Source organism: Crinia signifera, chromosome 1 (genome assembly GCF_055691185.1).
Source record: "Crinia signifera chromosome 1, ASM5569118v1, whole genome shotgun sequence".
NCBI lineage: Eukaryota > Metazoa > Chordata > Amphibia > Anura > Myobatrachidae > Crinia > Crinia signifera.
The window spans coordinates 229,185,562-229,209,552 of NC_139217.1; the positions used below are offsets into that span (position 1 = coordinate 229,185,562).

Here is a 23,991-nt window from a genome sequence, read left to right on the forward strand (position 1 = left end):
GTGGTTGAAAAACACTGCAATAATCCCTAAATTGCCCAGAGTGCAGCAAGCATCATAAAGGCTCTTATTGCAAGACGATAACATATGTCCCAACTGTCCCAATTACAGCAGGACAATCCGGAGATCACTGCTGCTCTGCTATGCTTCAAAATGGACTATAATTGTCACTAGGTACTGGTCCCAGCCAGGGGCGCCCCGGTGCCGGGGGGTGGGTGGGTGGTGTGTGTGGTACCTGTCCTACCGGCGCTGTCTATTTCAATCTGGCGGCGGAGGCAGCGGGGGTCCCTGCAGTCTATTAAAAATCACGAGCGCTATCCGCCGGGCTATGCGGAAGCGCTTCTAGTGTGAAAACTCTGGCAGCACGCTGATTGGCTGAGATCAGCGTGCGCCGTGCTGCCAGAGTTTTCACACTAGAAGCGCTTCCGCATAGCCCGGCGGATAGCGCTCGTTATTTTTAATAGACTGCAGGGACCCCCGCTGCCTCCGCCGCCAGATTGAAATAGACAGCGCCGGTAGGACAGGTACCCGGGCGGCATTTTCCGCCCTCCAGTGGCCGGCGCCCTAGGCAAATGCCTAGGTTTGCCTAGTGGTGGCGCCGGCCCTGGTCCCAGCACCTCAGCGGCAAGACCAAAATACACATTGGGAAGTGACTTTGCTCATTCAAGCAGCAAGTGATTAGCGTCCTGCACGCTACTTGGTAAATATACCTGTGGAACCTTAACATTGTTGTAATTTAATGTTGGATAAGACACTTTTTTTTACATATCATTTAATCCAGAGGATTTATTGCACTCATAATCGACCAGCAAAGGCCCATAGTGAATAAGAAATGTATTGTTTTTACATGTGACAAATTTTAATGTTTAATGATTTATAAGTGGCCACTGTAATATATATATTATTATTATTATTTAATAAAGATACAAACTACTGATTATGCTGGTTTTTATTGTGTGTTCAATCCACAGTGCATGGAGTCACATAGCACAGTGGCCCTTATTCTGGTTGGTGCGGTAATATTCGCGTGCGTTCGTACCGCCAATGTTTTGTGTCTGCGCATGTGCAGAGGCGTCTCTGCGCCAAATCCCGCATGAAATGTGAACACCCCAAACAGGGGGTGGAGAGGGGCGTGAAGGGCTATTTGGGCTCATTACCATATGCATACGCCCCGCGTTTCATGGGCGTTCCCATGCAAACGCTGGGCGTACGTATGGTAATGCGGCCGTGACGCACGTGTAGGGGGCGGACATATGACATCGCCGGATGTCAGCTGCCCGCCCAGATCTCTGCTTTTGCACGGAAAAATGTCCGTGTGGTCTGAGGTTGCGGGAGCTGGTGGACCACTCGGTCCTGCATTCGATGGTCTGCGACCATCGAATGATGGGGGAGGTTCCCTGAGATGGAGGAGGCGTATTCCATGAAAAATACACGTGCGGTCCGTTCGGCCAGCTTCTTACCGCGTACGGACGGAGTTGGCAATCCGTATGGAAGGCGGGGTTTCGCACGCACGGTCCTGGCCGCATATTCGGATCCGGCCGCACCGATCAGAATAAGGGCCATTGTTCCTATAAATACAAATCAGTTTTTGGTCAAATTTTAACTCTTGCTGCATCTCACCCATTGACTAACAAATTGGAGAACTTTCACAGCACTTCACTGCTCTACTTCTGTTGCGTCACTTTTGGCATTATGCACAAAATATGACAGGGATCGCCTCAGCACTAATATATATATATATATATATATATATATATATATATAGATATATATATATATATATATATATATATATATATACATACATACATAGATACATACATAGATACATACATACACACAAATATATACACACAGATTAATAAAAAAAAAAAAATAGTACATACACTCTCGTTTTGAAGCTACACAACCAAAGAGACTATTTGGGTAATGCGATGACATATTTTCTTAAACCTCGATCTCCTCGCTATGCATAAGGGACCCCTCCCCTCAGTGACAGGACTCCGCCTCATTCGTGTGACAGACATGTACTGAGCTGAAAGCGGCTGCAACAGTGCTATTATACTCTTCTTCTTTCTCAAGGCTTCGTACACGGAACGCTGAAAAACCGCTCCCTTCCAGACACCGCCTTTGTAGCTCAGGCCCCGCCTCTCCCGTTATTCTCTGCTGGGTCATCGCCTTGGGCACGGTATTTCCGGTCGGTGTCATTCGAGAACCGTGGATATTGGTCGAATGATTGATTGATGTTTGGATAGGAAAGTGCAGTTTCTGATGCCCGCAATCTTCCCAATGCTGCCGGTAAGAGAGTGGAGGGATAGCGGTGAGCGGATCCTGGGGTGTCATTATTATACTCAAATGTCTAGCATAGACAATAGGTGTGATATTTGCTTGGAGACTTGTTTTTCCCATCGTGTATCATCACCTCAATGCGTGTTCGGTTTAATTGCTGTGATCTAATGGTCATCTCTTTTGTTTGGGTTTTATGTTAAATTGAATGGAAAATAGCACGTTTATTTTTTTTAAAGGCTTCATTTTTTCCCCTAATATTGATTGAATTAAATGGGCCAGTGCCTGCAGTCAATCCGTCGTCAAAATTTCTCCCTTGTACACATAGGTACGGCAATGCTGATTTTATGACTGTGCACATAAATGTTAACCTATTTATATAGAATTTTTTTTTTTTATGCATAGTGACATTTTCCATCTTCAGGCCTGATTGAGCTATTTGGGGATTTATTTTGATGTTAGATTTAGATGTATTCTATTAATAATGTATATTGTTCGTTGTTGTTGTTGTTTTGTGAATGAAATTATTAAAATAAGGAAAAGCTATTAAAAAATGATGATATTCATGAGAATTTATCTTGACAGTCCTGTCATTGTGTCAATGCTGCTGTCAGTTTCCATAGAGTGTACACCTCTGCTTATGATGAAGCCTTTCTAAGAGTGGCTAAAATTGAATATGTATGGTTAAGAACAGCTATGTAGCATATATTCTTAAATCCTTTTTTTTTTTTTTTTGCATGTAATAAGACCTTTCTCCTTGTGCTCTGCCTAGTAACCTTGACTTCTTAAATAAAGCCTCTATTTGATTTGATTGTATTAAATTATTTATTTGTTATCTGGATTCAATGTTGAAGATTACGTTTAGAAAAATAAATGGTTTATTTGATATCGTTTTTTTGTGCATATTTTGTTTGCATAAAATGAAATATTGTTATAAAATCTCCTTTTTTGTGCAGTGGAGTGGTATTCTCATCACCCACTGTGGAAGACCATCTGTTGTTCTGAAGGGGGAGGGCAATGAATGGCTGATAATTCTGGAGAGCCGCATTCCTCCTACCAGTGAAAGGGAGGGGGAGAAAATGATTGGAAACCTCTAGTCCATTGTAGGCCCTGAACGGAAAGAAATCACAACACCTTACAATTGACATATTATGCAGATACCTTTTTGTATCTCTGCATTTTAGATTTGTATTTTAAGTGGTATTTTTACATTAAGAATTGTCTAAACATAGAGCTAAGGGATTCTAGTTTAGTGTGGATAAATGCATGCAAAACCTCATAATTTTATATCTCCCGTCACACAAATACAGTGTTGCTGACTGTATTATGTATTGGAAATCTAGCTTTCTTAGTAGCAGTCTAATGTTCCTATTTATAATGACCCTATTAAATGGCTTGCATGGTACAACCCATTTGCTGTCATTGTTGCTTTTAAGATGCACACAGTGATTTGCCTCAATCAGTTTTTCCAGCTATTGCAGCCATATTACAGCAATATATCTTGAATGGTCCTGCCCAATGTAAAAGCATTTTCTTATACAGTTGTAAGACAAATGTGTCCTATTGTGGCAGGTGTTGCGTATTGTGGCTTTCTCTAGATGATCCAGTGTGCTTTATCCACAATGACGTAGTCCCAGTTCTGCGCAGTTGCAGTTCAAGGCTTAGTTTCTGCACAGATGTTTGAAAGGACTAAAAGAGGTGGAGATTACAACTTAAACAATACATTTGTAGCAGCAATGTCTTTATAATATGGGCAGTTGTGGTTTTTATATACAACTAAATATTAATAAAACTTACCAATTTCATTGAACCTATTTTTGAAATAAGGGGTTTTGCACCATTCTTGACCATATCAAGTTTATTATTATTGTGATGGATCATTTTTACCTGCAGCATTTTTTTTCTCCTTTAATACAGTACCCTTTGGTTTGACTGGCAATATGCAAAATGCTCATACTTCAGAATGTAGCACTATCAAGTATTAGTATTATTAATCATGTTTATGTATATGGTGCCACAAGGATTCTGCAGCACCTAACAGAATACATAAATGAGGAGAAACAAGTAAACAATGACTTACAGCACAAGGCAATATGAGACAATTACATGGTAAATAAAGACAGTTGCATCAGGGGACAAAACGGTGAAGTCATTATTAGGAAGGCAGAGACTAGGGTTAGTGTGTGTGTGTATGCATGTGTATGTATATATAGGGGGGGTGACGACCGGCACTTGGCACATCAAAAGGTATCGAGGAGGTGCCTTCCACGACAATAATACAGCATTGGTTATCAAATAAATGAAGACCGGAGGCGGCACTCTCAGTAAAACAAACGAAAACTTGTATTCAAATCATGTGGAAAAACATCACAGTGAAAACAATGTCAGCAAATATGTGTCGACAGTTTCGAGGCTTGCGCCCCTTCCTCAGGACAGCTGACTGTGCAACAAGGCTTCAACAGCAAAAGGTGAAGTGCAGAACCAACGCTATATATATATATATATATATATTATTCTAAAGGCTCATACAAACTATAAGATTCTTTCCAATCTGACTGGTTGGTAAGAAAATCTAAATTTCTGGAAATAAATTACAATCAGCCATTTGCTTCCAAAAGCTGGAAAATGGACAAAGATTGTCATCTAGATCAGTGGTCAGGGAACTCGGTCCTCATAACCCCACACAGTGCATGTTTTGCAGGTCTCCTCACAAAATAAGTGAAATAATTAACTCCACCTGCGGACCTTATAAAATGTGTCTGTGAGTAATTAGTACATCTGTGCACCTGCTGGGTTACCAGCAAAACATGCACTGTGTGGGGTAATGAGGACCGAGTTCCCTGACCACTGATCTAGATAAATTGATTTAACCAATTTTAATGACCATTTTGTCTGTTTTCCATGTTTAGGATAAAATGGTCAATTATCATTTGCTCTCAAAGATTTCCAGATTGTCATTCCATCAGCCAGCTGGAGAGATATTATAGAGTGTATGGGCCTTGAGAGGAAAAAGCACACGTGGAGTTTTATTTTCTAAGAGGTTAGTTCCATTGAAGATGGGATGTTGCCCATAGCAATCAATTATAATCTACTCATTTGTTTAGCACCTTCTAGAAGATAATAAAATGTGATTGGTTGCCCCTAGCACCATCTTTAATATAACTAATTTTAGTATATAAACCCAGAGGAGAGAGGAGCCTGCTTGTGAGAGCTTACTTACCAAAGAAGATGGCATTTACTCAATAATTACTTCATCCATACTTGCCTACCTGACCCTCTCCATGTGGGAGAAAATGCTCTGTTCCTGGACTTCCCTGGTAATGTAGGATTGCCATCACCTGTGGTGAAACACCTTTCTTATCCATTACCTAGCTCTCTACAGGTTATGGCAATAATGCATTACATTACATTACTGTGTGTGGAGGCGATCTGATGCACAAGCCGGGGGTGATTGACAGTGCAATTGGGTGGGTGCATGTAAATTCACTCCTAGCTCAGGAAACTAACTGTGCGCGGTTCTGGGCATTCTCATAGTAATGAGGCGGTGATGTGGGTGCGGGGGGCTGTCAGCTGACATCACCGGATGTCAGCTGCCCGCCCATATGCGTGCCAGCGTGCACGCAAATATAAGTGACTTAAAAGTCACTTTTATATGCGTTTACCTTCCACACGGCGACCATCGAAAGATGTGGGCGGTTCCCCGAGGCATACAAATGGATGTTTATGCTAGACCTCCATTCGCAGTCTGTGCGGGCGAACCCGCACTGTGAGGGGCAGGGGGGGTCGTCCATTCACCGGGAGGGGTTTGGTGGACTTGCAAGGCTGTGAATATGCAGCCTTGCAAATCAACCAGAATAACCACCCAGATGTCACAGCATAGTACTCCTCAGTATGTTCAAGTGGTCCCTACCATAGCCCACACCCCTGGCCTATCACCTGGCCGGCTATTCTGCCATCAGTAACATTGAGCCTCTGCCCTGGAAACAATGAGAAAGCCACAGGTGCTGCTTATCAGCCCAACCCTGATCACCAGTTAGGAAACCTGGACTGGATCTAAATTTTCCTACTGCTGTTTTAAAACCTGGTCTGGATTTTCAAAATGATCCTCATATGTGGAAATATGCTACATATAATATTTTATCTATATCTCTCCGTGTGCATGGTTTGGCGGACGTGAGTACTGTGGTAACATCATGTGCCTGATCCAGTGGACGCAAGATAAGTAAGGGTTTATACTGTTTGCAGTGACTGAGATATTGGTACAAGCGGCTATTTAGAAGCTCTGGAATATGGATAATTATATATTTTGGAAACAAATATGGCAGCATGTTGGAAGGGAGGTGTTCACTAATTCCTTTAAAAAGCCAGTTGGTCAGTTATTATTCATATGGCATTATTCAGTTGTTTACGCCACCGGCAGCCACTAGATATCAACCAGCATAGCTATTCAATTATTGCTCCATTCAGGTGTGATCTGCTGCAAATGCCGACATGTTGGCTCTCACCCCTGGAGGTGGTGTGCTGAAATACGCAAAAAGTCACCTGTTTGAGTATTTCAACAGGACTTTTTTGCGGCGCACCTACAAGTGTATGGGCACCATTAGTTTGGTCGGGATGAACTGCTATGCACAACTAACCCTGATCATAATGAGCGCAATATGCGTGGGGAAAAAAAACACAATTGAATATCATCCTGGATTCTCCTGTCACTTAGATGGGAGATCGGGCCCGATATAACAATTGAATGCTGCCCATAGTATCATGCCAAGCAACTTACAAAACTGTGCAAAAGTTTTAGGCAACTAAAAATGCTGCAAAGTAAGAATGCTTTAAAAAAAAAATAGGAGAATTTTAATAGTTTATTTTTTTTATCAATTAAGAAAATGCAAAGTGAATGAAGAGAAATCTAAATCAAACTATTCTATGATATTGTATTAATATAATTTATTCTAGGTTCACTTACCTAATTCAGGTTGAGTTGTAATTTTAGGATTAAGGCCCTTATTCTGATCGGTGCGGCCCGATCAGAATATGCGGCCACGACCGTGCAGGCGAATCCCCACCTTCCATACGGATCGCCACCTCCGTCCGTACGCGGATATGTGGCGATCCGCATGAAAGTGGACGGGGATACGCCTCCTCCGTCTTGGGAGCAGCCCCTGCATTCGATGGTCGCCGAACATCGAATGCAGGGCCGCACACTCCACTAGGTCCCGCCACCCAAGACCACACGGACACTTGTCCGTGTGAAATCATGTATGGGGGCGGGCAGCTGACATCCGGCGATGTCAGATGCCCGCCCCCTACACACGCGTCACGGCTTCATTACCATGCATACGCCCCGCGTTTGCATGGGGAACGCCCATGAAACGCGGGGCGTATGCATAGGGTAATGAGGCTAAGTAGCCCCTCACGCCCCTCTACGCCCCCTGTGCGGCGTGTAAAGAATACGTTCGGCGAAATCGCCTGCACATGCGCAGAGTGACCTCTGCACATGCGCAGACGATAACCATCGGCGGGACGACCGCATGCGGAGAAATCCGCACCGATCAGAATAAGGCCCTAAATGACAACTCTGCGGCAGCATGTTGGTAGAGGGATGTTCAGCACAAGTCAAGGCTGTCACATGCCGTATCCCTCCCCATGATGCATCTGCAAAAGTTTTCGATCGCATTGCTAGCCTAGCTGCAAAGTCATCGGCCCGCCATGTTTCACATTGCAGTGGCTGTGTGTGACATCACACATCAATAGTGGCCCACAACATACACTGTCCAGACATGATTGCATGGTTTGGACTGCCCCTCTGCAACACCACATCACTTCCCCCGGCCAGCCCTAAGACTGCGGTTGCATTTCTCTTAATGCAATCGCTGTTTCAGGGCGAAAAATAATTTTTGCTAATCTACGTTTGAATCTGAATCAGGCACATAGGGCGGGTTTCACTAATAATCCCCGGTGCACATCGCCGGCATTCGCATAGTTAATAATCGCATATGCAGTAACATATGCGATTATTAACGCAAAAGCGATGCCCGGCGATGTGCACCGGGTCCTAGCCTCCCTGCCGGAACCCTTACACAGCAGTAAGGGTTCCGGTTCCTCCTCCCTGCACTCAGAAGTGGTGCAGGCAGGAGGAAATCACTGGTCCGGGCAGCACAGCAGGAGGCTGCCCAGACACAGGTGAGGGGGTTGCGGCGCAGATCGGTAGGCGGGGGGGGGGGGCGCGGGGGACACGAAGGGAAGCCCATAGGCTTCCATGGGGTTACGCCAAATAGGAACTGGCGGAACCCCCCGCAGCGAAGCCCCAGCAATGGGGCTTTGCTGCATATGAAAATGCGGTAAAAACCCTGAAAACTGGGTTTTTACGGCATTTTCAGCTTGCTGAATCTCGCCCAGTGTCAGTAGTATGATTAATTTACATTTGCCTCACCTGCAGTGCACATGGTTTTGCCCATTTTGAGAACAAAATTGCTCTGCAATCAAGTCTGAATTAGGTCCCATGTCAAAGCTATACCTTCAATATGGAAACAAACCAGGCACAGCAACTCAACTATTCATGAAAACATAGCAACTGTGGTGCACAAAAATTGCAGCAGGTACTCTGGACTGAAGAGTCAATATTTTAAATATTTAACTGTAACAGAACTCAATTTGTCCATTGAACTGCTGGACAGAAAAGCATGGTGGAGGTTCCTTTCAAGTTTGGGTCTACATTTCAGCAAGTGTTGTTGAATATTTGGTCATTATGAATGTCTTCAAATACAGGTAGATATCAACCATCATGCAACACCATCAGGGAAGCATCTGTTTGGCTTCAAATTTATTCTGCAGCAGGACAACAGCCACCATCATAGAGAAATATCTTTAGTGTAAAGAAAAAGGAGTCCTTTAACTGATGATATGGCCCCCACAGAGCCCTAATCTCCACATCTTCGAGTCTGTCTGAAGATCTGTGGTTAGTTCTCCAGGATGTTCCCTCTGTCATGTTTCTTGAAAAACTATGTGCAAGTGTACCTAGATAAATTTATACTGTTTTAAAGGCAAAGGTGGTCACGCCAAATGGGTGCCGGATGACTTCCAGTCAGGATCCAGATGGTCAGTATACTAACATAGTAATTTAGGCTGAAAAAATACATCAGTCCATCGAGTCCAACCTATTTATCTAGTCTAAGTCATGACTCGACTAAGTCCTAATTTTGATTCCCTTAATGTATACCTCAATAATTTATTCAGTTTTAGTTTCAACTTATTGATTGTATTCACTGTTACCAAATTTTCTGGCAAAGAGTTCCAGGACTTAACGGCTCTTATGGTGACAAAATCTCTTCTTAATTTTGTACAGAGCTTATCTTCCTCAAGCCTCAATACATACCCGCATGGCCTAAGTACAGTCTTGCTACTGAATAAGTCTTCTCCTAGTTCCTTATGATTTCCAATCCTGTATTTGCAGGGGCATAACTACATATTCGTGGGCCCCATAGCAAAAGTTTGTAAGGGCCCCCTATTTAGCAACTGATGGTGATAAATGTATGTAAAACATATTACTTAGACAGGAAAGATGGGCCCCCTTCAGCTCTGGGCCCCATAGCAGCTGCACCCCTGGCACCTACGGTAGTTACGCCTTTGTGTATTTGAACATACTAATCATATCTCCTCTCAACCTCCATTTTTCCAGTGTATACATATTCAGCCTGGATAGCCTATTTTTATAATCTAGTGGCTCAAGACCCCTTATTAGTTTAGTTTCTCTTCTCTGAAATAGTTTTTGTTCATTTATGTCTTTTTTAAGGTGAGGTGCCCCGAACTGAACACAGTACGCTAAGTGCGGCCTCACCAACGATTTATAAAGAGGCACTATCACGCTGCCATCTCTCAATTCCGTTCCCTTTTTAATACATGCCAGGGTCCTGTTTGCTTTTGCTGCAGCACTTGAGCAGTGTGCACTATTTCTCAACCTGTCATCTATGATGTCCCCTAAATCCTTTTCCAATGCAGAGGTCCCCATAATAACTTGATTTAACTTCTAACTAGCATGTTAACTTTTGCTCCAATAATGAATCTATCTACTTTAAATTGCATATTCCACCCATCTGCCCACTTTTGTAGATTGATTAAGTCATTTTGCAGTGCCTCCACATCAGTTTTTGAGTTTATTTCCTTACTCAGTTTTGTGAATATTGCAATTTTACATTCTAGGCCCTCACCTAGGTCATTTATGAATATATTAAACAGTGGGACCCAATAGTGATACTTGTGGGACTTCACTTTGTACCATTCCCCAGCTGGAATGTTTACCATTTACCACTACTCTCTGTTCACGATCATATAACCAAAGTTCACTCTGTCAAAATTCTTCTTAGATGGACAAAACCATGTGCACTGCAGGGGGGCAGATGTAACTTGTGCAGAGAGAATTAGATTTGGGTGGGGTTTTACTTCAAAGTGAGATCTATATTGCAGTGTAAAAATAAAGCAGTCCGTATTTTCCCTGCAGAGAAACAAAATAACTCACCCAAATCTAATTCTCTTTGCACATTTTACATCTGCCCCCCTGCAGTGCACATGGTTTTGTCCATCTAAGAAGGATTTTGTCAGAAAGAGTTAACTAGAATAAAGCCCTTTATCCCTTAACCCTAGGTTACCAAGTTTTATTACCCTTTAATGTGGCAGTGTATCAAATGCCTTTGCAAATTTAAGAAGAATTACATCCACTCATTTCCCTAAATCCACCTTCCTGCTGACTTCTTCGTAGAAATGAATACAGTATGTCTGACATGATCTATTTTTAACAAACCCATGCTGAGCCTTACTTACAACCTTGTTGTGCGCTAAGAAATCTTGGATGCTATCTCTTATTATCCCCTCTAATATTTTACCCACAATAGATGTTAGACTGACCGGTCTATAAATTTGCAGGATTTGTTTTCCTATCCTTTTTTCAATATTGGCACTACATTTACTATAAGCCAATCCCTCGATACCATCCCCAAATTTACGGATTCCTTGAAGATCAGATATAATGACAGTGCTATGAGAGAACTCAATTATTTTAGTATCCTTCAAAGTATTTTGTCCGGGCCTGGAGATTTGTTAGTATTTAGATCAAGTACTATTTTTGGTACTTTGTATTATCACGGCGCCCCCGATATTAAGTCGCACAATGTTTTTATCCCATCGCATCGCATGCCATACACCTGATGCGATGCAAGCCCCCTATACGTTGTTAAATTGTATAAGCACCCTAATGGGTGCTTACAATGTTAAATCCACCCCCCAGTATGAACGTGAACCCGAAGCGTGGCGAGCGACGGCGGTACACGTCCTCCGACCTTTTCATACCCCCACTATCCACGTTGGCGCGGAGTTGATTTTATATAGTGTGGCGAGCGCGAAGCGTGGTGAGGGGACGCGTATACCTGTGAAGTAATGCTGCACTCGCCATGCTTCACACTATATAAAATCAACTCCACGCCGACAGAGATAGTGGGGGTATGAAAAGGTCAGAGGACACGTACCCCGCTCCTCGCGGGCTCGCTGCGCTCGCCACGCTTCGGGTTCACGTTCATACTGGGGGTGGCGTGGGGGTACATTTAACATTGTAAGCACATTAGGGTGCTTATACAATTTATAATCGCATCGCATTGTTTGGCATTGTATGCCATATATAATGCCATACAATTTTAACATCGTATGACATTAAGGAACATCGCGGGACATCGCATAGCATGCCTTATGGTCTGCGATGCGATGGGCGACGTGATAATACACACGTACCCTATTTTTAACTATTTCCTCACTCAAAGTGTTATCAAGAGCTGCATTTTCTTTATGTGGGAAAATCTCTGATAATTCTTCCCTTGTAAACACGGATGCAAAAAAAATTATTTAATATTTCTGCTTTGTCCTCTTTCTGCTTTGTCAGAATACCTTGTTTGTTTTTTAATGAGCCAATATTATTTTACCTTTGCGGTTTCCCATTTATATACAGTTGCGCTTATAAGTTTACATACCCTAGCAGAATTTGTGATTTTCTGGCCGTTTGTCAGAGAATATGAATGATAACTGACAAATATTTATTTCACTCATGGTCAGTGGTTGGGTGAAGCCATTTATTGTCAAACAACTGGTTTACCCCTTTTAAATCACAATGGCAACAGAAACTAACCAAATGACCCCGATCAAAAGTTTACTTATTTTCTCAGTTGGTAAAGCTGCCCATTCTTCTTAGCAAAAAGCCTCCAGTTCCTGTAAATTCTTGGGCTGTCTTGCATGAACTGCACATTTGAACTGCACATTGCACATCTCCCCAGAGTGGCTTAATGATATTGAGGTCAGGAGACTGAGATGGCCACTCCAGAATCTTCACTTTATTCTTCTGTAGCCAATGACAGGTCAACTTGGCCTTGTGTTTTGGATCATTGTCATGTTGGAATGTCCAAGTACGTCCCATGCGCAGCTTCCGGGCTTATGAGTGCAAATTTTCCTCCTATATTTTCTGATAACATGCTGCATCCATCTTGCCATCAATTTTGAACGTTACCAGTGCCTTTGTAGCTCACACATCCCCAAAAACATCAGCGATCCACCTCTGTGTTTCACAGTAGGATTGGTGTACCATTCCTCCTAGGCTTTGTTGACTCCTCTCCAAATGGAACGTTTATGGCTGTGGCCAAAAAGTTCAATTTTGGTCTCATCACTCCAAATGACTTTGTTCCAGAAATGTTGATGCTTGTCTCTGTGCTGTTTGGAGTATTTTAAGTGGGATGCTTTGTGGCATTTGTGTAGTAAACTTATGAGCACAACTGTAACTGTAGAGTATTGGGGGATTTGATTTGCTATCTGAGGCAATTTTCCTTCCAGTCTCTAATTTATCCAATTTGATTATGTTTTTACAATTCTTGATGCATTCCTTATATTCAGATATATCATATAAGGATTCAGATGTCCCTTCCTGTTGAAACATTTTAAACACCCTCTTTTTCTTCACCATTTCAAATTTGACTTTATTATTTAGCCACATTTATGTTTGTTTGTCATTTTTTTCGTTTATTAACCTTAGGCATACATTTATTAATGCCATTCTCAAGTATTTTTTTTAAAGAAGTGTGCCATGTTTCTGTGGTATTCAAATCTCTAAATCAGTGGTTCCCAAATTGTGTGCCGTGGCACCCTGGGGTGCCTCAGAACACTTGCAGGGGTACCTCGGGTTGGTGGTCAAGAATAATTGAAATGATTTATTGTCAATATAATAAGAAAAGTAAGTGCTGGTGGCTGCCAGTCATAACATATGTGGACAAACATAACTAAATCCTATGCCTAGCCACGTATTTCAAGTATGACATTTAAACACAATTTGCTAAATGTAATATATTTTTTTATAAAGTTCTCAATAAGTATTCTTCTGCTTAGGGGTGCCATGAAACAAGATTCTGATACTCTAGGGTGCGGTGATTTAAAAAGTTTGTGAACCACTGCTCTAAATAATTCTTTCCAGTTGATGTCTTTTATGGCTTCTCTAACTTTTAAAAGTTAGCTTTTCTAAAGTTTAAAGACTTTGTCACACCCATATAATCATCTTTGGTAAAATTGAAATCAAACGTGATTATATTAGGATCACTGTTACCCAGTGTCTCCCTTATGGTTATGTTGGAAAGAATGTTCCCGTTGTTATGTATTAGAAAATGTCCAGGATGTTGTTATTTCTAGTTGGTTTCTCAATAAACTAAGATAAATAATGATCATTTAATGTTTTCAATAAATTATTTCAAATAGCCGTATTACATGTCATATCTTTCCAATGTATGTCCGGATAAATTAAATTGCCCCAGTAATAACGTCCCCTAAACTTGCCGCATTTTCAACCTGTAATAAGAGGTCCCTTTACTCTTCCACATTAATGTTGGGTGGTTTATCGCATGCCCCTGACATTGCAATCCCGACTGGCCAATTTTCAAACATTCAGCATCCCGACTGAAAAGGACTATTCTCTCTCATGGTGGTCCACGACCCCATAGAGGGCGTATAGAACCTGTGGCGAGCACAGGGGCTTTATTTTGCAATAGCCTCCCTGCCAGAGTATCGGCAGTCGGCATTCAGATTTCTGTATACTGACCACCAAATATTGATTTGATTTAGATTTCTCTTCTACTTATTAACATTGCATTTTGTTAAGTAAACTATTAAAATTTCTATTTTTAAGCATTCTTACTTTGCTGCATTTTTTCAACATCTGCCTAAAACTTTTGTATATTACTGTCTACGTTTCGATCCCATAAGACGTTTGTCAAGACAACATCATGCAAATCAGTTAGGAATAACCACATATTTATTATGGATTGCCACACTTCTTCATTATTAAACACGAGAGTTATGGTAGACCTACCTTTGTTAACTCTCTTTCTTTGAGGATCATGGGACCCACAGGGATAACATTGTGGATGTAGGCGGATCCAGATTACCAGTAACCAATCAGCTAAACTCTTGGTACTCCAAGAATGCACGGCTCCTCTCCTATATAACCCCACCTCCATGCCCCGCTCTTTGTTATTTTAACCAGTAGGTAGCAGGAAGCAGAGAAGAAAGAAGACAGATGATAACATACAAGTACAATCGCACATAAACAGTGATCAGTGGGTAATTTTAGAGGGGAGACTAACCCGTAAAATTCTGGAGGCAGCTGCATGCTGAAACTTACCGCATTTGTTTATGGGAAGGGAGCAGGGTTAGCAATCATATCTCAAGGGCTAGAAACCGGCTTTGATAGACGCCCCCTCTCCCAGACCCACTGCATGACAGAGATTTAAATCTTACAGAGAGCCTTATCTGCCCCTTGAAGCCGGCCACGCTGTCTTAGGCTTTCTGCACTCAGGCTGTGCAAGGCATCAGGTGCCACCCCTGCCACAAGTACCCCTCTTGGCCCAGGCCATAAGGAAGTTTTGGTGCCAGCAGGGGTGATGGAGCTGCAGTGCTATAGTCACTAGGACTGACAGTGCTGCTTGCTCAAACAAAAGTGTAAAAAAAGAAAATAATAAAGCTTGGGATTGCGTCCAGCAATCCCTGCCGAAACACATGATGCACCTGCTTCCTACAGACACCAACAAACAACTAAGGAGTGGAGCATGGAGGCGGGGTTATATAGTACATTCTGGGAGTTCCAAGCAGGGACTGGGGCAGGGACCCCCTCCCAGCTGTCATTACTGGCCGCAAACTGCACTGTCAAAACACAGGGTAAAGGCCATATAAACTTTGATAACTGCGGGGGGAGGGGGGGATATATATATATTTCTCATCACATGAAAAGCCTGTGTTTGTCCCTCTGTACCTTACTCTGTAGGAGCCATGACATGCTCAGCACTGCCTCTGAATAAAAACCCTCCCATGACAAGGGCACTGCTGCTATCCTCCATGGGCCTGAGAAGCATACAGATGGAACGCCGCTCACTCTTGCAGGGGATGGCGGAAGATTTGCCAGCCGCCATCCTCCGCCAGCCGCCGTAAGCGGACACGAGTGCATCGCCTTAAACGGGGCTCCCCCCGGGTCCCCGCCTCCTCGCAGAGGGTTGCCCCGGGTCCCCGCCGCCTTGCAGCCCCCCCCTAACCGTGTACGTCTCCCTGAAGCAGAGACGGACAGGGTTCCCGCCCCCCCAACCCCGCCGACGGGAAACTGAGACGCGCGTGTCAGATGGGGCGCCTCTCCGCCGGCGATCGCCAGCGGCCATATTCTGGCGCTGTCGAAGCAATAGTGAGAGGCGCTCCATCTGTATGATGAGCTCCACCAAGCAGAGCTCAGCACAAGCATCTCAGCCTCTAACCCAGGGGTGTCCAAACTTTTTGCGACGAGGGTCAGATTTGGTGAAGTGTAAATGTGTGGGGGCCGACCATTCAGCCTGACATTTTTTGAATCATTAAACACATCAGAATGGTCCCCTGCTCTGCCCCATTTACTTTATGTCCACCAGCCTGCCCCTCCTTCACTGTATGACTCCCATTCCCTGTATGACCCCCATTCACTATGTACCCCATTCACTGTATGCCCCCCAGCCTGCCCCTGCTCCCCATTCTCTGAATGGCCATCACTGCCTCCATCCACTGTATGTTCCCCAGCCTGACCCTCCTTCACTGTATGTCCCCACTCTGCCCCCTACCTTCTCTGTATGTTTTCCTGCCCCTTGTGTGAGCCAGAGGAAGGAGAGGCAAAGCAGGCACTGCAAGGACAGGAGATGCTTGGGCTCCCACTGCTGCCCTCCTCCGCTCTGCATGTTACGGGAGCAAGCTTCCCCCTTGCTGCCCCCCTCCCCAAACACTGCTGTCACTGTTGGTGCGGTAAATAGGAGCGCACTGAATATGCTAATGTGAGTGACACCTGAAAGAAATGTTTTGGTTAAAATAATGTTTACACTCCTTTTGGAGTATTTGGAGTATTTTAAAGAGTCCCCAATTTCCTATCTTTCCCTACCTTCCGGTGAGCCAGCGGGGCAGCTCGGCGGCTGTCTGATGTTTTTTCCCACGGCTCCGTGTCGTGCCGGACTTGCAGCTTATGAGATCAGTTTAGCCGGCACAATCCACATTCCAAAACACAGCACCCCTGCTGGAGGCTGAGGGCCGCTTGAAATGACAGCACGGGCCACAATTGGCCCCCGGGCCTGACTTTGGACATGCCTGCTCTAACCTCTTCTGCAAAGTCTCATGGGACTTAGTCAACTCCCAGTAATGCGCTGCACACTTGTGCAGTCAGTGTGCTTTGGCTCCTGATGCTGAGCACCATTAATCATTGGCAGATAGGTGAAGCTGCAGCACTATCCCACTGCCATGCACAAAACCTTTAGCTTCATTTTTTTTAAATGCATGCCATCCACAGGGGGCCCCTAGATAGAGGGGGCCCAGGGGTACTGCCCCATGTGCCGCCTCCTCCCCCCCCCTTAATCCGGCCCTGGTTCCAAGAGCTTAGCCAATTGGTGCCCGGTCCTCTGGATCTGCCTACAACCCCAATGTTATCCCTGTGAGACCATGAATCCCAAAGAAGAAATGTGGTACTTGTTTCCTAGCACGGCGCCCATCGAATCGAAATTTTACCATCGCATTGTATGCCATTGTATGCCATATACAATGGTATACGATTTAAAATTGTATAAGCACCCCAATGGGTGTTTTCAATGTTAAATATGCCCCCTATAAGTTAATTAATTGTATAAGAACCGTAATGGGTGCTTTCAAAGTTAAAGCACCCCCACGCCACCCCCACTATCAACGCCAACCCGAAGTGTGGCGAGCGCAGCGGTACACCACCTCCGACCTTTTCATAGCCCCACTATCCACGTCGGCATGGAGTTGATTTTAGATAGTGTGGTGAGCCACCGAGCCCGAAGCGTGGCGAGCGCACGCGGAATATATGTGAAGTAATCCGCGTCCCCTCGCAGAGCTCAATGCGCTCCCCACACTATATAAAATCAACTCCACGCCGACGTGGATAGTGGGGGTATGAAAAGGTCGGACGCGTACCGCTGCGCTCGCCATGCTTCGGGTTGGCATTGATAGTGGGGGTGGCGTGGGGGTGCATTTAACATTGTAAGCACCCATTAGGGTGCTTATACAATTTAAAATCGCATCGCATTGCATCGCATTGCATCGCATGCGGGTATATGGCATGCGATGCAATGTCATACAACTTAATATCGTGGGCGCCGTGCTAGGAAACAAGTACCAGAAATGTTGATGCATTGTTTTATAAGCCAAAATATCCAAACAATAAATATAGCAATGGTTTTTATTTAAAATAAAAGGAATGTAAATCCAGAGAGTTACTGAATTGCTTGCCAAAAGATGTCTGATTTCTGCTGCATTTTAGAGAATTTTGTGTAATTTGTTTTCAATCCTATATTCTGAGCCAAAATCTAACATCATAGGAAGCACAGTTATTTAGTCTCAGGATTGCATTTGTTTGATGACATCACTACTGAGCATACAGAGAGCAGTTGTAATGCAGAAGGTTGTGTTGATGTGGAGTTGTTAGTGTTGCTGCAAAGCAGAGCAGGGGCCTAATTCAGACTCCATCGGAGAGGGATGAATTTGGCCCCGTTTTGATGGTGGGGGGGGTCTGCTCATGCGCAAACCCCCAGGAGTGAACGGCTTTGGCGAGTTTCACACTCGCTGAGCTGTTTGCATCAGAGTGGGCGGGGCAATTTCTCTTATAATTGGTATTATTATCATACCGCCTAGGAGGACATTTCTTTGATATAGGGCAAATAATATTAGCGATGGTGGAATTAAAATGTCTGGCACCGTTGTTTGAATCTCAGACAAAAGAGGCACTGTCCCTGACATTTATTTTTTCATATCATAAATCTCCTTCATTTTTTTTATTTTTTATTCTCTGGCTGATATGACTTTCTTACCTCTTATAATACTCCATATCAGTGAATGAATTGATTTAGTTATTTTAGATGTATTGAACAGTATAATTTTTGACTCACAGATATATAAATCCTTTTTTTTTTATTTTCTTTCTTGGATGATTAAATCCATAAGGACGCTCTTTTATCTATCTTCAGACCTTTTGCGATCAGATTTTTTGGACGCATACTGTTCTAGGGATAGGATTTCTCACCATGTTCTGTTCCCTCTAAGTAGAACTTTTTCTAGTTTGTTCAAGATCCCCTCTAATGTTTCATCTTCTAAAATTATTGTTTCCTTTGTGTTATCATTTTTTAACAGATTCTAGGTTAATTCAATTTGACATGTGTTGAAACGTGGTGCACTGCCTGTATCCTATAAATAGTAGTATAAAACAAATATGGAAACAAAATAGTGGGATTTCTGCAGCCTCTTTGGAGTGCCTGATATCCTGTATCTAACAAACAGGTCACTACTGAACTTGAAACAATGTATACAGAAAATAAATGTTGTTATAGGGGAAAAAAATGCACCACCAATATGTTTTCAGCGCTAATAAAATTTGCCCTATTCCAAAGAAATTCCCCCCTAGGAGATATGATCGTACCAATTATAACATAAATTACCAAAGGAATTTGGACACCTCACCTAGATAAAAAAATAATAATAATTTATCGCAAGTGGAACATTAATAACAAAGTTTCCTGAATGAAAATATCAGGAAAATGAATATAGGACCCCAATGTTCTACCCTAACCATAGAGGATGGTCAAACACCTTGCCTTCTATCAGATCTAGAGTTGATCCAGACATGACCACAAAGACAGATTGGAGAATACCTACATCCATTCGGTTTGAAAACTTTAACTCTCACACAGGGGACAATAGTTTTTTTTTTTATGGAGAAGAAGGCCCCTTAGGAAACCACTATAAAACACCTCAAGTGAACAAGGAGGATAAGAAGGGGAAAGAGAGCAGGCAATAAACAGAATACATTTTAAAACCGTAAGACAATAAAAAGACATCTCCTTCAGATGCAGAACTCGTTGAAGAAACGCAAAAACCAAGCACAGTTAGAAATAATCCCATGAAGAAACTAATGACAACCTCCTAAAAATCTCTAACCTTAGTTCATAGGTTTTAGAGGATATTGAAAATGCCATTTTAAATAAAGTTCTTACATTTTATCCTAAGAAGGATATCAATTATTTTGATCTTTATATAGATTTACAAAAATTTGTAAGCAAATTATCTTTAAAGAAAATTTGGTACTTGTGTATTTGGTACTTGTGTATTATCACGGCGCCCATCGCATGGCATCGTGTCTCTTATTTAGTGGTGTGTGATGCAATGCTTGTACAATTAAATGTCGCATAGCATCGCATCCCAGCAAACGCTCGTCACGCTTCGGGCTCGTATCACGCGTCCCGTTGCGGGGCTCGCTGCGCTTGCCACATTGTCTAGAATGAACTCCACGCCAACGTGGATAGTGTGCTCTACACGCTTCTGGATGGAGATGAATCCGCATGGAGATGAATCCGCAATATTCCAGGGCGATGCAATGAGATTTTTAGGAGCCCATACAATGGAAATCGTGGGAGTCGTGAGAATATACAAGTAACATTTTTTTTTGGGTGATGAGACAGATAAGCCAAATGATAATGGCACCAACAAATTTAAAAAGAAGTCAACTTTTAACGCATCATATGCTTGGGGATGTTTTTAGCCTTCTAGCTGATATAGAGAGCACCAAAATTTCAGTAAGAAAAACAAAAAAAATGGTAGAAATCTAACATTTTCTGAGACCCAGGCAATCGCTGCATTACATAATAAGTACATAATCATAAAACAAGCTAACAAAGGGTCAGGGATTGTGTTAATGAATAAAGAAGACTACCTCAAAGAAGGTTACAGACCGCACCTAGAAGGGAACACCTATAATAAAAATTAAGAGGTGACCCATCGAGCGGGATATTACAATCTTTTATTCAGAGTGATATTGACATTGGGACAATCATCAAAGAGGTTGGTAAATTCCTCATTAATAATGAATACACTATTCCTGTACTATACCTTTTTACCCAAAGTTCACAAAAACATTACAAACCTCCCAGGAGGACCAATTGTGGTGGGCACAAATGCTATCACTGCAAATATCACAGCATTCATAGACCACCTCTTACAACCTTTAGTATGTCAAGAAATATCATATCTCAAAGACACCAGAGATGTGTTAAATAAAATTGATCCAATCATTTGGGAACCTGACATGCTGCTGGTAATGACATGTCATAGTTATATCCGATCATAGACCATAGTGATGGGATTGCTACAGTCAAAAATACTTTAGAAAGAACTGATTTGGAGGTAAACTTAAGCTGTTTTCTGTTGGAAGGAATTGAGTTTACTTTCCAGCAATTATTTAAATTTTGATGGGCATTTCTTTAAACAACTAGTTGACACAGCAATGGGCACCAGGTTTGCACATAGGTACGCCAATCTCTTCATAGCGAGATGGGAAGAGGCCTCCGTCTATGTGAAGCATGCCTGGAGCACAAACCTGGTGAATTGGTGATGGTATATAGATGATGTCCTGTACGTTTGGCGGGGCGTCAGGACGTCATTAGAAGCTTTTTGCGAATACCTTAACGATACACTTAATATACATCTTACTTTTGATCTAAGTGCACAAAGAGTTAATTTTCTGAATTTGAATATAGAGATAGAAGGTGGTAAACTCATCACGTATAATTATACAAAACCTACAGATTCAAACTCTATCATTAAAAAAACACATTAATCATCTGCCCCAATGGTTAGAGGGCGTACCAAAGGGACAAATGCTTAGATTACGACGCAATTGCTCATCCACAGTCACCTTCAAAAAACAAGCAAAACCAAATGATCAAAAAATTTGTCCAGAAAGGTTATGATAAAAACAAATTGGAGGACACTGCTACAGAAATAGAAGTAAAAGACTAAGCCACTCTTTTGAATGGACCTACAAAAAGGCCACTACAGGAGACTCTAAATTATACTCTAGCCTTCTGCACAAAGTTTAATCGGCAATACAAGATTATCAAGTCCATTATTAAGAAAAATTGGGGCATTTTATGATCTTTTACAAGAAATATATTACAAAAAAAATGTATATACAGAAGGGCACCAACAATTAAAGACAAACTGACCTCTAGTGCCTTACAAATATAGGACTAGGTTATTGCCCCACAATAAAGGCTTTTACAGGGGCAGGGACTGTAAACTATGCAAAAGCTGCACCCATTCTCACTCTAACACCACTGAATTAAAAAATTTAAATATCACATATAAAATAAGTGGTGATTTCGGCACGTTCAACACCATTTATGCAACCCAATGCACATGCAACTTGGTGTATGTTGGCAAGACCAAAAGGCAGTTGAAGGTCAGGTGGGCAGAACAGGTTAGGATCATCACAAAATGAGCTGAAATCTTTAAAAATCATGCGGGTTAAATGCAGATTTTGAAGTGTTTTTTTATGATTTTGTAATACTTCTGTTTTTTTAATTTTGATTTTATTTCTACAATACTGCTGCTCTTATATTATGTGTTATATTTATCATAATTTGTTAACATAAAACATATGATATATTCCACGGCGGCACTCACGGCAAAGGAATTCAGTCAGAAGGCAGCGTGTAAATCCAATGTTTATTTTTTTTTTCCTGATGATGAAAAATAAATTTTTTTTTTTTTTTTTTTTTTTTTTTTTAGAAATTATGGCTTTATATATTATAGCGGTCCCATCATGTTCTGACCAACTGGTACTGCAGAGTAAAATTTCCAGTTTTATCATCTGCTGATTTGTCAATCTCCATAGACAATTACCAACCTTTTTTTTTAAAACTGTTTTAACTTTTCATTCATATTTGTGTATAATAAACCGTCTTTTGGTAAATATGCACCATGAGAGTTTTTTTCTTGTCGCATGTCACTTAAGTCCAAGAAACAGTTTGTTCAAAGAAACAGTTATATTATTGAAAACAATATCTCACACACGTAAGACATAGGGTGAGATTTAATAGGATGAGAGATTCAGAAAGTGAGAGATTTGGTGAGAAATCTCAAGTTTTTGTAAAGCAGCAATCATTTACACTGCAATATCAAACTGGTTTTGCAGTGTAAATGGTTGCCGCTTTAAAAAAACTGGAGATTTCTCACCAAATCTCTCACTTTCTGAAGCTCTCATCCTATTAAATCTCACCCATAGTGTGAGCATCCTATTAGTATGCTATTAATAGAGTTGTTACTTACCACTGGTCAGTATAAAGATACCTTTATGGGCTTCACATCACGTTGTTTATATATGCAAACTTAAGCATTTCCAGTATACACATACGGTGTAACCACATGGTTGATCCTTGTTTTTGGGTAGGGTTTCCACTGGACGTCACCTCTGCGACCACTCTCTTAACATTTGAGCTTATGTGAATTTCTCTCAAAATACTTACCTTCAGTCTGTTTTCCAATACCAAACATTAACCACCTTTTTATTTGTTTTTTAATGTTTCCTACTATGGAAAATCACTATACATGATTTGTATGAGAACATCTGAGGAACATATTGTATGGCGATTGGAGTAATTATAAGATAGAGACTTTAATTTTAATATTTCTCTACCGTCCAATGGGATACTGGGCTTCACTACTATGGGGATTGAGACCTCCGCAGGAGAGACAGGCACATAAAAAAACTTTCAGTGTGGGTGCACTGGCTCCTCCCCTCAATCTCCCTCCACTAGTCAGTTTTGAAAAATGTGCCTCAGGAGAGGCAGTGCTTCTGGATGCTCCAGAGTTTTTTCCACATTTATTTTCAAGTTTGTTATTTTGGGGCGCTGTAGTGACCACACAGCTGTCCTGCTTCGTGGGTGTCAGGGGAAGGGTCAGTCCCCGACCTCTTCAGGTGCAGAGCTGACCCTGCTACAGGACAATCCAGTCCTGCGTGGGACTTGTCACCGCACAGCATTGCGCTGTTGCGAGCAAGTCCCCTAGCCGCCGCACACCCCTGACAGGTCTGAAGACATCGGTGGTGAGTACAGGCTGGGGGTCCCACAAGGGGTCCCCGCAGCCATTTCTGGTGCGGCAAGACGACGGCTAGTAATGGCGGCTCTCCAGCAGGGACCGCGTGAACACCGCGTCTGATAACTGGCATAGGGGTGCTGCCGCTGGACCACCAGGGACACCCCTCAGGGTAATAATGTATGTTATATATATATTTTACACCTTTATTAATGTCAGTATAATTCTTTGTAAGCGCCAGCTCCGTGTAAGGGGGCGGGG

The 23,991-nt window shown here is 42.4% G+C and overlaps 1 protein-coding gene across 1 annotated transcript in view; it reads left to right on the forward strand.

Annotated features, from left to right (window-relative positions):
- The first annotated feature begins 2,000 nt into the window (after nt 1–2,000).
- Nucleotides 2,001–23,991, forward strand: part of PTPRS (protein tyrosine phosphatase receptor type S) — a 366,190-nt gene continuing 344,199 nt past the window's right edge. The window contains exon 1 of the mRNA XM_083179390.1: nt 2,001–2,295. The gene's annotated coding sequence lies outside the window, so the exon portion shown is untranslated. The remainder of the gene's footprint in view (nt 2,296–23,991) is intronic.